The sequence below is a fragment of the Pinus tabuliformis genome, chromosome 8, assembly GCF_031772625.1.
Source record: "Pinus tabuliformis cultivar Carrire ecotype Pingquan chromosome 8, CPIR1, whole genome shotgun sequence".
In the NCBI taxonomy this organism is placed as follows: Eukaryota; Viridiplantae; Streptophyta; class Pinopsida; order Pinales; family Pinaceae; genus Pinus; species Pinus tabuliformis.
In genome coordinates this window covers 902,056,325-902,068,747 of record NC_142294.1, presented here as the reverse complement: position 1 = coordinate 902,068,747, position 12,423 = coordinate 902,056,325, and positions in this window count along the sequence as shown.

The following is a 12,423-nucleotide window of genomic DNA, read 5'->3' as shown; positions in this document are numbered from 1 at the left end:
AATTGCTTTGGAAAGTGCCATAATATCAAGCTATCCATGGGAGAATATGTATTGACTAGCCCAATGCTTTCCATTCCAATGGGAGGTGCTGATGTTGTACTAGGAGTCCAATGGTTACAATCCTTGGGTACAATAGCTTTTAATTTTCAAGAAATTTTCATCAAATTTTCTACGGAAGGAAAGGAATTTGAATTAAGGGGTATTGCAAGGAAACCAGGAAAGATAATCAGCTCTAATGGTATGACAAAGCTTCTAAAAAAGGAACAAAGAGGTGTAATTGCACAATTATGTTAGCTAGATGTTTCCACATTGGAATCATCTATTTCTCCAGATCTCAAAAAAGTCCTCGACAATCATTCCAAGGTATTTGAGACTCCCAAAGGTCTCCCACCTATGAGTGATCATGATCATGCTATTCATTTGATTCCAAGAAGTGTTCCTCCAAACATCAGGCCGTACAGATATCCCTATGCCCAAAAGAGTGAAATTGAACGTATGGTTGCAGAAATGCTAGAGGCTGGTATAATTCAACCAAGTCAAAGTTCTTTCTCTACTCCAGTAGTATTGGTGCACAAGAAGGATGGATCATGGCGCATGTGTCTGGATAATAGGGAGCTCATCAAGCTCACTATTAAAGATAAGTTTCCCATTCCTGTCATTGATGAATTACTAGATGAATTTCATTGATCAATTTACTTCACCAAGTTGGATCTTCATTCAGGATATCATCAAATCAGAATGAAGATTGAAGACATTCCGAAAATAGCATTTAGAACTCATGAGGGTCATTATGAATTTTTGGTCATGCCTTTTGGCCTTACCAATGCACCTTCAACATTTCAAGGTTTGATGAATTCAATTTTCAAACCATTCCTTAGAAAATTTGTGTTAGTATTTTTTGATGATATACTAATCTACAACAAGTCTTGGAAGGATCATGTTGAACATGTTGACAGGGTGCTAAAACTATTGGAGGAAAAACAATTATATGCAAAAAGATCCAAATGTTTCTTTGGAGTCCAAGAGGTGGAATATCTGGGTCATATTGTATCTCATGAAGGGGTTAAGGTAGACCCTAGTAAAATTAAAGCCATTAAGGAATGGAAAATCCCCACATCCATAAAGCATCTGTGAGGATTTTTGGGGTTGACAGGGTATTATCGCAAGTTTGTTAAGAATTATGGGAGAATAGCAGCACCTCTAACAATGTTATTAAAGAAAGATGCATTTTCATGGACTCTGGAAGCAACAAAGGCCTTCGAACATCTTAAAGAGGCAACGTGCCAAGCACCGGTCTTAGCTACACCGGACTTCAAAAAAACCTATATTGTGGAATGTGATGCTTCAGGAAATGGAATTGGTGCTATTCTAATGCAAGATGAAAGACCCATTGCTTTTGAAAGTCGTCCAATCAAGGGAAAGTTTTTACACAAAACTATCTATGAGAAGGAAATGTTGGCAATACTCCATGCACTTAAGAAATGGCGACCCTACCTAATGGGAAGACACTTCAAGGTAAAAACGGATCATGATAGCCTTAAATACTTTTTAGAACAAATATTATCCTCTGAAGAGCAGCAAAAGTGGGTCACAAAGATGTTGGGTTATGACTTTGAAATCATCTACAAAAAAGGGAAGAAAAATGTGGTGGCAGATGCACTCTCAAGAAAGGATGAGGATGTGGAAGCATTGTTGTGTGCCATTTCTATTATCCAACCTGATTGGATAAACGAAGCAAGGGAGGAATGGAAGAATGACGAAGAAGTGTGGGCACTTATTCGAAAGTTACAACAAGATTCTAGTACGTCTGATACATTTATCTACCAAAATGATTCGTTATGGTACAAAGATCGCTTGTACCTCTGTAAGAATTCCCAGCTAAAACAAAAGATTCTTATGGAATTGCACACTTCTCCCTTAGGAGGGCACTCAGGATTTTTAAAAACTTACCACAGGGTTAAGAAGGAATTTTTTTTGGATGGCCTTAAATCAGATATTCAAAAGTTTGTGGCGGAATGTTTGGTTTGCCAACAAAATAAAGTTGAAACAATTAAGACACCGGGTCTATTACAACCTTTATCCATTCCAAGCCAATGTTGGGAGGAGGTTTCAATGGATTTTATCACAAGTTTACCCAAGTCTGAGGGAAAGAGTGTCCTCATGGTGGTAGTTGACAGACTTACCAAGTATACATAGTTTTGTGCATTATCACATCCATTTAAAGCCAGTACAGTCTCTATTGCATTTATGGAAACAATTCAAAATCTACATGGAAACCCAAAGATTATTGTAAGTGAGAGAGATCCCATTTTCACTGGAAATTTTTGGACAGAATTATTTTCTTGTCTTGGTACTCAGTTAGCTCATAGCTCATCTTATCATCCTCAATCTGATGGGCAAACTGAGATAGTAAACAAATGTTTGGAAGGATATCTTCGTTGCTTTGTATCTGATAAATGGACACAATGGGTTAAATGGTTGCCTTTGGCTGAATGGTGGTATAACACTTCCTTCCATACAGCAACAAAAATGACCCCATTTATGGTACTTTATGGGTATCAACCAAAATCCATCACATCATATTTAAGAGAAAATTCTAAGGTTCAGGCAGTGGAACATCACATCGAACATCACCAACAAGTCCTCCAACTCTTAAAGGATAACCTCGTGTTGACACAGAATACAATGAAACAATAGGCAGATCAACATCGCAGCAAAAGAAGTTTTGATGTAGGTGATTGGGTATTCCTACGGCTACAACCATATAAGCAAGTGTCCCTCAAGCAAGCTAAGAAGGACAATAAATTATCACCAAAGTATTATGGTCCATACAAGGTGTTGCAAAAGATTGGTACTATGGCATACAAATTGGAGCTTCCTGCAGCTTCTCGATTGCACCCAATTTTCCATGTTTCATGTTTAAAGAAGGTTATAGGCGACAAGCTCCGAGTTCAAACAATATTTCCAGAACTTGACGAGGAAGGAAAAATTATATTGGAACCGGAAGCAGTCACAGAAACAAGAACTCGACAGCTATGAAATCGATCAATTTCGGAGTATCTTATCAAGTGGAAGAACTTATCCGCTGAAGATTCCACATGGGAGGATGAGAATTTTATACAGAAGTATCCAGAACTACTCAAGCGTTGAGGACAATACTTTTTTGAAGGAGAGGGGCATGTTGGGTCCCTATAATACTAGTGATTACCCCATTACTATTGTAATTGTACCCCTTATTAATATTGTTGTGCCCCAATTATCCCCATATTGTTATTACTGTGCCCTATAGAATCCCTCTATTGTTATTTTTGTGGCTTTATATTATTATTTTTAGGTCGACTGGGTTATATTGTGACTCCTTAGACTCCTATATATATAAAGGAGGTTTTGTCATTTGTATCATCCAAGAATTGTTCATTTATTTAATGTAAAGGAGGTTGCCCCCACGAAGAGGCTGAATTTTAAGGCGTTGATCTATCTTTTCTATCTTTTTCTTGAGCCAGTTTCATAACATTCATTCTGACTTGTAACGCATTGCTGTTCCTTTAACCATTGATATAACATTGTTGTTACTTACAGAATGCTATTGTTGTTCAATTATAGAGTAACTGTGCTATAACATTCATAAGTTGGTATTACTGTATTCATCTATGGTTTACACTTAATCGCGATTGTTGTTCAACTGACGTTGCTATTCCATTACAAATTATAATCGTTGCTCTTTATACCTGAGATTGATACCTATTGTATCGAAGTAAGATTACTGTTTCTCTTAATATTAAGCGTGCCGCATGTGTTATTTATCTTGGTTCATTGTACATTGATATTTGACTCTAGTTGTTGTTCTATACTTCATGTCTGATTATTTGTTGTTCTATTTCCTTTTGTTGTCTGATTTATCTTTAGAGTGAATATTCTTATTTGATTCCTATGGGGTACAATTGTTGCATTTATTTCCATAGACTAAGGTTTTGTTGTTCAATCTTGTTTAGAAGACTAGTTGTTGTTCCATTTCCTGTTATTTGTATTATCATCTCTTTGGTGTGCAGAACGATCTAAGACTGTAGTGAGTATTGACATATGTTTTCTAGCTCCCAGATTGATGATATTTTCCTTGGTTATCTTTAATTACAACAATTTACAAAGGGATGAGTTACTATTACTGTACCCTTGACTGATAAATTGCTATAGTTCTCCAAATGCCTGATTTGAGTCTTAAGGAGCTTTTCTGTAAGTAGATCTTGTTTTAAGCATCCGTTTACTCTTGTATTTAGAGCACTATACTACTAGCATTACTCTAACAAATGACCGCCTCAAACTGAGTACACTCTTTGAGATAACAAATCATTCCTAGATTAATAAGTTAATGTAGGGTAAATAGAGGTGAAAAGGACCCTTTTTACTGCTTGACATTTTAGCACCGTTGCTGGGGAAGAGTGCAGCCATTTGGCTTTTTTCCAGAGTAGTGTAAGAACCTGCTAGGAGAGAATTGGGTTTTAAAAATGGAAGGTAAGAACCTGTGTACGGAGCATGTAATATCCCTGCTCCCTGCCCACTTTCTCCCAAATTTTTTGCTGTTTTCTTTGGGTAGAAATTAGCAGTTGATTTGTGTGCATGACTAAGTAGAAAAATCCTGAAAAGAATCCTAAACCTCTACCCAAGCCTGACAAAGCTAAGGGGCCGGTGACCCTTGGCCGATCGACCTTTATAGACGAAATCCTTAAGAAAGCAGAATCTTAGCCTTCAGTAGGACCTAGAAAAGTTACTTCTAGACAGCCTACTAGTCCCCTTCAGGGCATAGGATCACCATTTGTAGCCTTTGCTGAGGTGCATAGTCAAACCAAAGAGTAAGATTTTCAAGAAATTGAAAATTCTAGCCCAAAATTATTGCAAGAAGGGAACCTTAGCAACCTCTGTGAAGGAAGAGGAGAAACTGAGGAAATCGAAGTGTTAGCCTCCTATTGCAATAGGTTTCATATTTCATGATTGACTGTTTTACATGCCAAATATGTCATCTTTTCATGCTGCAAGGTTCCATATTTCCAAGAAGTTCCATTTTGAAGAATCATACCATTTTTGAAGAGTTTTACAGATAAGGGAAAGCCAAATAGCTTAATCTTGGCTTCCCTAGGTTTAAATTGCTTGTTTTAGAAGATAGAGAATGAATATCTATCCAAACAGCTTAAGCTTGGAAGATCAGTAGCTAGGTAGAGAAATGAAGGAGCCCAACTGCTTAATCTGGGCCCTTGGAAGAAATAAGGGTTGATTTTAGATAGGATGGCAGTTAAAAGAAAAGAAGACAATCAGGGTCTGCAAGTCTAAGTGCACCCATGAAAAAAGAAGAAAAAATGCTAGGTAAGTAGGCTGGGTAAGTAGTTTTGTGGTTGCAGAATCAAGCTATGTGATCCATTTCATGTTTTCAAGTGTTATATCTATTCAGATCACATTTATGAGGAAGTTTTTCATGTGGAGGAGCTCAAGCGAGGCATGTTTAACTCCCCCTTCTTCTTATTCCCCAAATCATCCACTAACCTCCCCAAAGAGGTCAAGATCTGCTTGATATCTCTTAAGTTTTATCATTTGTCATATCATTGGCCTAAGTAAAGGTTTGCTTTGCTTAGGAGTACTCTTATTCACTCTATAAGTCATTTTTCCCTTTTAAGTGGCCTAAGATCTCTAAGCTTAGCACTTTCTTGTCATTTTCATATTAACTTCTAACTTACTATGTAAATCCCTATCTATTTCCCCTTCCGCTTATTAAAAAACACTAAATAGCTCCCCTATGTACATATTCCCATCCCTTGGCACTATAGCCCTATAACATCAGTTTGGGGAAATGCTGAGTTCATTTGGGGCTTAGCATTAGCCTTCCACGTCCTAACACTGGGATTAACTTAACATTTGGTTAAGTTAATAACCTCTTTCCTCACGCCTTTACCCATAACATTTCATCATTTTTACCCTCTCGCGCTCATCGTTTAAAGTTTAGTATTAAAAATGCTTGAATAAACATTAAACACCACCAGCGCATAACCCACAAACCCAAAGTTTTGACCCCCCCGCCACATAAATAAATCAAATATTTGAGCGTGCCCCCGTACATAAACCTGCCGCCAGCTCCACGCTCCGTCAGCCCCCCGATCTGCCCCCCCAGATCCGACGGCTCTCGGTGATTTCGGAGCCACCTCGACGTTTGACAGTTAGCCTCCGATAGGCTAGCGGTTTCTCCATTGTACCAAAGACGTGTGTCTCCACACGATTGTATCGGGCGGGCTCTGATAATTACCGCCCTTGTATAGAAGGCAGTCCAATAAAACCATAAACCACCTTTTGTCTCTCCTCTCCTGACGTCAGCACCACGACAATGCTACATCACCTTCGCGTCAACCTGCCACCGCATCTGTCAGCGTCCCTACCCCGCCACCATGCCCTATGCCACGTCGTCACCCTGTCGTACTGCCACGTCACCCTGCCATGTCACCCTACCACATCACCCTGTTGTACCATGACCCACCGCTGACATCATGCTAACGTCATCACCGAAAAGGCGCGAAGGGTGAAAATCGCAGCAAAGGATGCCCGGAACGAAAAACTGGGGCCGTTTTTGATGCGCGATTAGCGCTAATCATGCATCACTAAGAAAAATTGATCAAAATGGAGGGCCTCTCATGGCTCGGATACCTGCAAAACCCAAAAATTCGCGGGAGGCAACAGGATTTCTTCATGTATGTTCATATTCAATCGGCCAGCGCCGATAGCATTCTAGAGGCCACGAAAAGCATTTGCAGCAACTATTTTTGCCTTGAAAGGACAGAAAAGGGGCGATTTGATAGTTTCAAGCATATCAGAGGAAAGATAAAACCCAGATTAAATTGAAGAGTATCAGTGAAGCGACAAAGAGTATTAGATCGGAAATATCAAAGCAGGTGAACATTAAAGGCCTCCATCCAAGTCAAAGAAGCAGTAAAGGCCATTCAAAGCTCATCAGATCGGGATTAGTGCAGATTAAAGCCACCTAAAAGCAGCTTAACCGCCTTAGAGGTGCAGATAAGAGACAAGACACAGTTATTGCAGAAACACTATACCGAGCCACCAAGGACACCATATTAACTCATTTTGATACAGCTGCCTCCAGGACAGCTCAAATAAATATCTTCTTGCATTAATTCCAGGACAAGATTAGATTAAAGAACTCATTTCCCTCAGATCTGTTTAAGGTCTGCTGTAATAGATATTTTTGGATATTTTCTCTATATAAACCACCCTAATTCATTGTTTAAAGGGTTGGTTGGTTGATAATCCTCATTCTAGACTTGGGCTGTATATTTTGAGAGCTCTGTAATCAAAGACTGCTGGAATGCTTTGGATGAAGAACTGACTATTGTGTTATTTAATGGCCAAAGAGTGACTGTGGAATTCCTGTGCTACTACATGGATCAATAAGTGTTTTCCTACCTCTGTTTATAGTTTACATATGTTTATGTACCATTGTGTTACCATCTAAATAGCAAGAAAGAAGAATAGCTTAGGTTTTGCTTGACTGCACCCTATGCTCAGTTCTTGTTATTTCTATATGTTTTCTTCAGAAATGGTTATGAATATGCATACTTAAATGATCATGTTTACCCTGTTTCTTTCACATATGACTGTTATTTAGGAATTCTCGACTGCTCCTAGACAAACTTTCATTCACCTTCCCTCTCTGTTAGCTAATGAAAGATTCTTAATTGCCTTTCATCTTTGACCTTCATTCCATCTTTATTCCAGCTTGATATTGTTCTATGTGTAGCTATCCTGCTCTGTATTCCTCTTGTGACCAATAAAACGCAACAACAAGCCCTAATCCATGACTCCATGCCCAATGGTTTGAACTTCTCACTCTATGCATCCCAACTCCACTTGAAAACATCATCCTTCCCACCAAAATAAAAACAAAACCCATGTACACCATAACTAGTCTAAAATCAACCAAAAACAAAGTTAAATTTTAAAGAGAGAGCCCTCTTTGACTGCAGGTAGGCTAGGACCTGCAGCCCAAAGATTGGTTTGTGGTTACCTCGGCCGTATCCCTTAAGGAGCCAAGGGACAACCTGAGTGATAACATCATTGCTGACTCCGCTGGGGACCTTATTCAATAAAATCCAAAAAACAATTTAGAAGTTGGCTCCCAAGAAGAAAACACATAATACTAGGTCAAATCCAGACCCAAATTCACAAGCTGTTTTTGAAAATCCCAATTTAATCTCTAGAAACCTTAGCAAACAAAAACAAGAAGAGTTTGCTGATTCTAGTCCTGAAACAGTTCAGCCACGCTGTTTTCCAACCCCTGTTAAAGTTTTGTTTCGTTCAACCCCTACTTCCCCTTGTTCATCATCCACCTCTCCAAGCACCTTTTCCACACCTCCATTCACTGCGCATACTACCACTACCACCACTGTTATTGCAGCTCTTCCAGTTGTTCCAGTCGTTCCACTGATCCCTGTAAATATGGCTAACAGATATGCACCTTTACAGTTACCTGCAAATCCAGGGGCTATGCCTCAGGATTATCAAACCAAAATCACATATTTTGAGGGTACTGGTTCTGGTACAGCCCTGCAACATACCAAGAAAATGCAGGACTATTTTGAGAGTTATGAAATAGATGATGATAGTGTAAGAATGAAGATTTTTGTCCAAAGTTTAACAGGAGATGTAAGGCCCTGGTTTAGAGCTCTTCCTGCAGATTCCATAGCTGACCCAGGGGCCCTTTACCAAACATTTCTTAACAGATGGGAGAAGAAGAAGGACCCTCTGCACATATTATCCGAGTATGACAGTATCAAAAGAGGTCCTCAAGAAGCTGTCTTAGACTATTGTGCCAAGCTTAACAATGTTTACAACGCTATTCCACAAAACCTTAGACCTCCACCTGATCTTGCGTTATACAAATTCCCTGATGGATTTGATTCAGACATGGCTTATCAGTTAAGGGAAAGAGCTCGTCAAACCTTAGCAGACATGCAGAATGTAGCTGTTAGTGTGGAGGCCAATCTGATTGCCAAGCGGAATAGAGCAAGAGCTGAGAGAAGAACCACTTTTAAAGATGAACCTTCAGCCTTTGAGCAAAAATTGGACACAATCATCAAAGGTATGGACATTTTTGAAAATAGAATGGGAACTATTGAAAGAAAAGCCTCATGGGAAGGACAACAAAACAATCCTATCAGAAATCCAAACTTTAGAAAAAATCAGAACCTAAACGTTGGAAGGGCAAGTCCTGACCAGGATATAAGACCTCCTTTTCATGAAAACTATGCTGAAGCATCCACATCTAGTGAGAAGACAGAGGACACTCACATAAACTTGATGGGTTTGACGAGTGAACAACAAGTGTTCCTAACCCAAGAAGACCAAGATGACCATGATATAAATCAATTTCAGACCAAGTCTGGAGAGTCATTTGACTTCAAACAAGACTGTGATCCAGCTGTCTACAAAGTCCATAAACAATAAAAATTGAGAACAAGAACCATTGATGTGTCTGATCCCATCAAGCCAAAGGATGCCAAGCAGCCTAAGAAAGTAAAAGACCAGGTCGCTATCACAGAACCTGTTGATAAAACAGACCCAAAATTAAAGGAAGTGACCATAGAGGATGTATCTGACATGCAACCCTCTAATAACCAGCCTTTTGTATCCTTGCCCTCAAAAGACAATGTAAATAGCACTCCTCAAAGCCTTCCAAAAAGAGAACAATCTCAAGAAATCACTGATAACCAAGAGAAGATCACTGAAGATACAATTGAAAAGGGAAAATCTGCCAGTCACAATACTAAAACACAGTCAGAAAAACCTTTTGATTTAGAAGCAGAAATTGGTAAATTAAAGATATCTATTCCTCTCTCTGAGCTTGCCAAACATGATGTGTACAGACAGCAAATCAAAAGATCATTGCAAATGCCAGAGAACAGGGATGATGTTAATGTCTTAGATAATCAACCCGAGTTACTTTTTGGTCCTGAAGTGAATGGTAAATTAGAACATGGAGCTGTTCTACCCTTTTATGTCAGTTTTCACATTCATGATAAACTGTTGCACAATGTTATGTTTGATTCAGGTGCTTCACACAATCTAATGCCCAAAGCTATAATGGAGAAGCTAAACCTTGATGTCACTAGACCCTATAAAGACTTATTCTCATTTGATTCTAGTTAGGTCAAGTGCTTAGGCTTAATCAAAGACCTTTGTGTGTCTTTAGTCCAATTTCCCAACAAAACGATCCTAATGGACGTGGTGGTTGCTGACATTCCACCAAAGTATGGCATGCTCTTATCAAGATCTTGGGGAGCAAAACTCCAAGGATCTCTTCAGCTAGACCTCTCCTATGCCACTATTTCAGTCTTTGGGCAACCAAAGAGACTGTATGGAGAAACACTGATGAAGTATGTGGTAAGTAGTGAGGAAAAACCCCAAAACTTTCCCATTTACTCAATCCATTCTAATATGGATTCCTTTATATTGTTCAATGATGATAGATGCCCTCCCACTGATGAGAAGCCTTTGCTTTTAAAACAAGAAACATGCATCAGCCAAGAGTCAGTTGCCCATACTCGTGAAACTGTTAAAACAATTAGTGCAACCAGCATACAAGAAGAACCACATGAAGCACAAAACCTAGGTCCACCCAATCCTAAAATGACTGAAACTCTTAATACTAACCACAAGCAAGAAATCACATGGTATTTAGAGTTTGATGGTTCTGTTAATAAGCTAGGAGCAGGGGCAGGAATATGGATTCACAATACACATAACAACCATGCAGAGGGTCATGCTTACAGACTAAACTTCAAATGCACCAACAACATGGCAGAGTATGAGGCTCTCCTTTTAGGCCTTAAACTGCTCAAAGCTCTAGGAGCTGCAAAAGTGTCCATTCTAGGTGACTCCGATTTGATCATTCAACAGATGAAAGGTAACTTTGTTACTAATGGAAATAGGCTAAGAGCTTATAGGTTTGCTGCCACAGAAATACTCAATTCCTTCACCGAGTCCAAGCTTGCTAAGATTTCTAGAAGCCATAACATGCATGCTCATAGTCTAGCTACTTTTTCCAGCACTTGCAAGCTGCCCTTTGAGCCCAATTACCACTTTACTGCTGAGATAAAGCACAGGCCTGCTCTCCCTAACAATATCAAAGATTGGCAAGTGTTTGAGGATGATGCTCAAATCAACAATTTTCTTACCTTACAGCAAGAATTCTCAAGCTTAAACATTGATGAAGATGCCATGAATGACCCACAACAGCAAATGAGCCAAAATGAGAAAACTATAACAGTTGAAGTAGCAAATCAAATGCTGCACCCAACCATTTTTTATTAGAAAAACATGCAAGAGCTGAAGCAAATGCATTTAGATGAAATAGTTGAAGCAGAGGCTGAAGTGATTGATTTAAAAGACATTTTTCTACCTGCTAGCCTCACTCCATTAGAAGACATATTTGATTCAAATGATGTCCTCAAAAAGCCAAAGATGCAGCCCTTAAACGCTCTTGTGGAAGACTGTAATATTGGGACAGTAGAGAAGCCCAAAATGATTAAACTGTCCAAGTCTTTGCCTCCCGATAAAAAACCAAAATATGTTGATTTATTTAAAGAGTTTCAAGATGTATTTGCTTGGAGTTATGAGGACCCTAAGTCCTATGACACCTCCGTTATTCAACATACCATCCCCTTAAAGCCAAATCAAAAGCCCTTCAAACAGAAACTGAGGAGAATCAATCCTGTGCTTCTCCCTTTGATTGAGAAAGAAGTGAAAAGAATGTTTGAGGCTGGTATCATAGCACCCATTAGATTTTCAGAATGGGTATCCAATCTTGTTCCCATAAGGAACAAAACAGGGGAGATTAGACTATGTGTGGTCTTAAGAAATCTGAACCAAGTCTCCCTTAAAGATCACTACCCACTGCCAAAAATGGACCACATTCTACAAAGAGTAGTGGGGTCTTCAAGAATTTCTTTGCTAGATGGCTTTTCAAGTTTTAATCAAATACTTGTTCACCCGAATGACCAAGACAAGACGACCTTTACAACACCGTGGGGAACCTTTAAATATGTGAAAATGCCTTTTGGACTAAAGAATGCGGGTGCCACCTTTCAAAGGGCCATGGACATTGCATTTGCCAAGGAAATCCATGATTTCCTAGTGGTCTACCTTGATGACCTTACTCCTTTCTCAAAATCTAATCAAGAGCACCTAAAACATTTGAGACAAGTGTTCCTAACCTGTAAGAAATATGGCATTTCCTTAAATCCTAAGAAATCTCTCTTCAACCTAGAAGAAGGCAAATTGCGAGGCCATATCATTTCAAAAGATGGGATTAGAATTGATCCTGAAAGAATTCAAGCCATCCTATAAATCCCTCATCTGAGAAACATCAAAGAA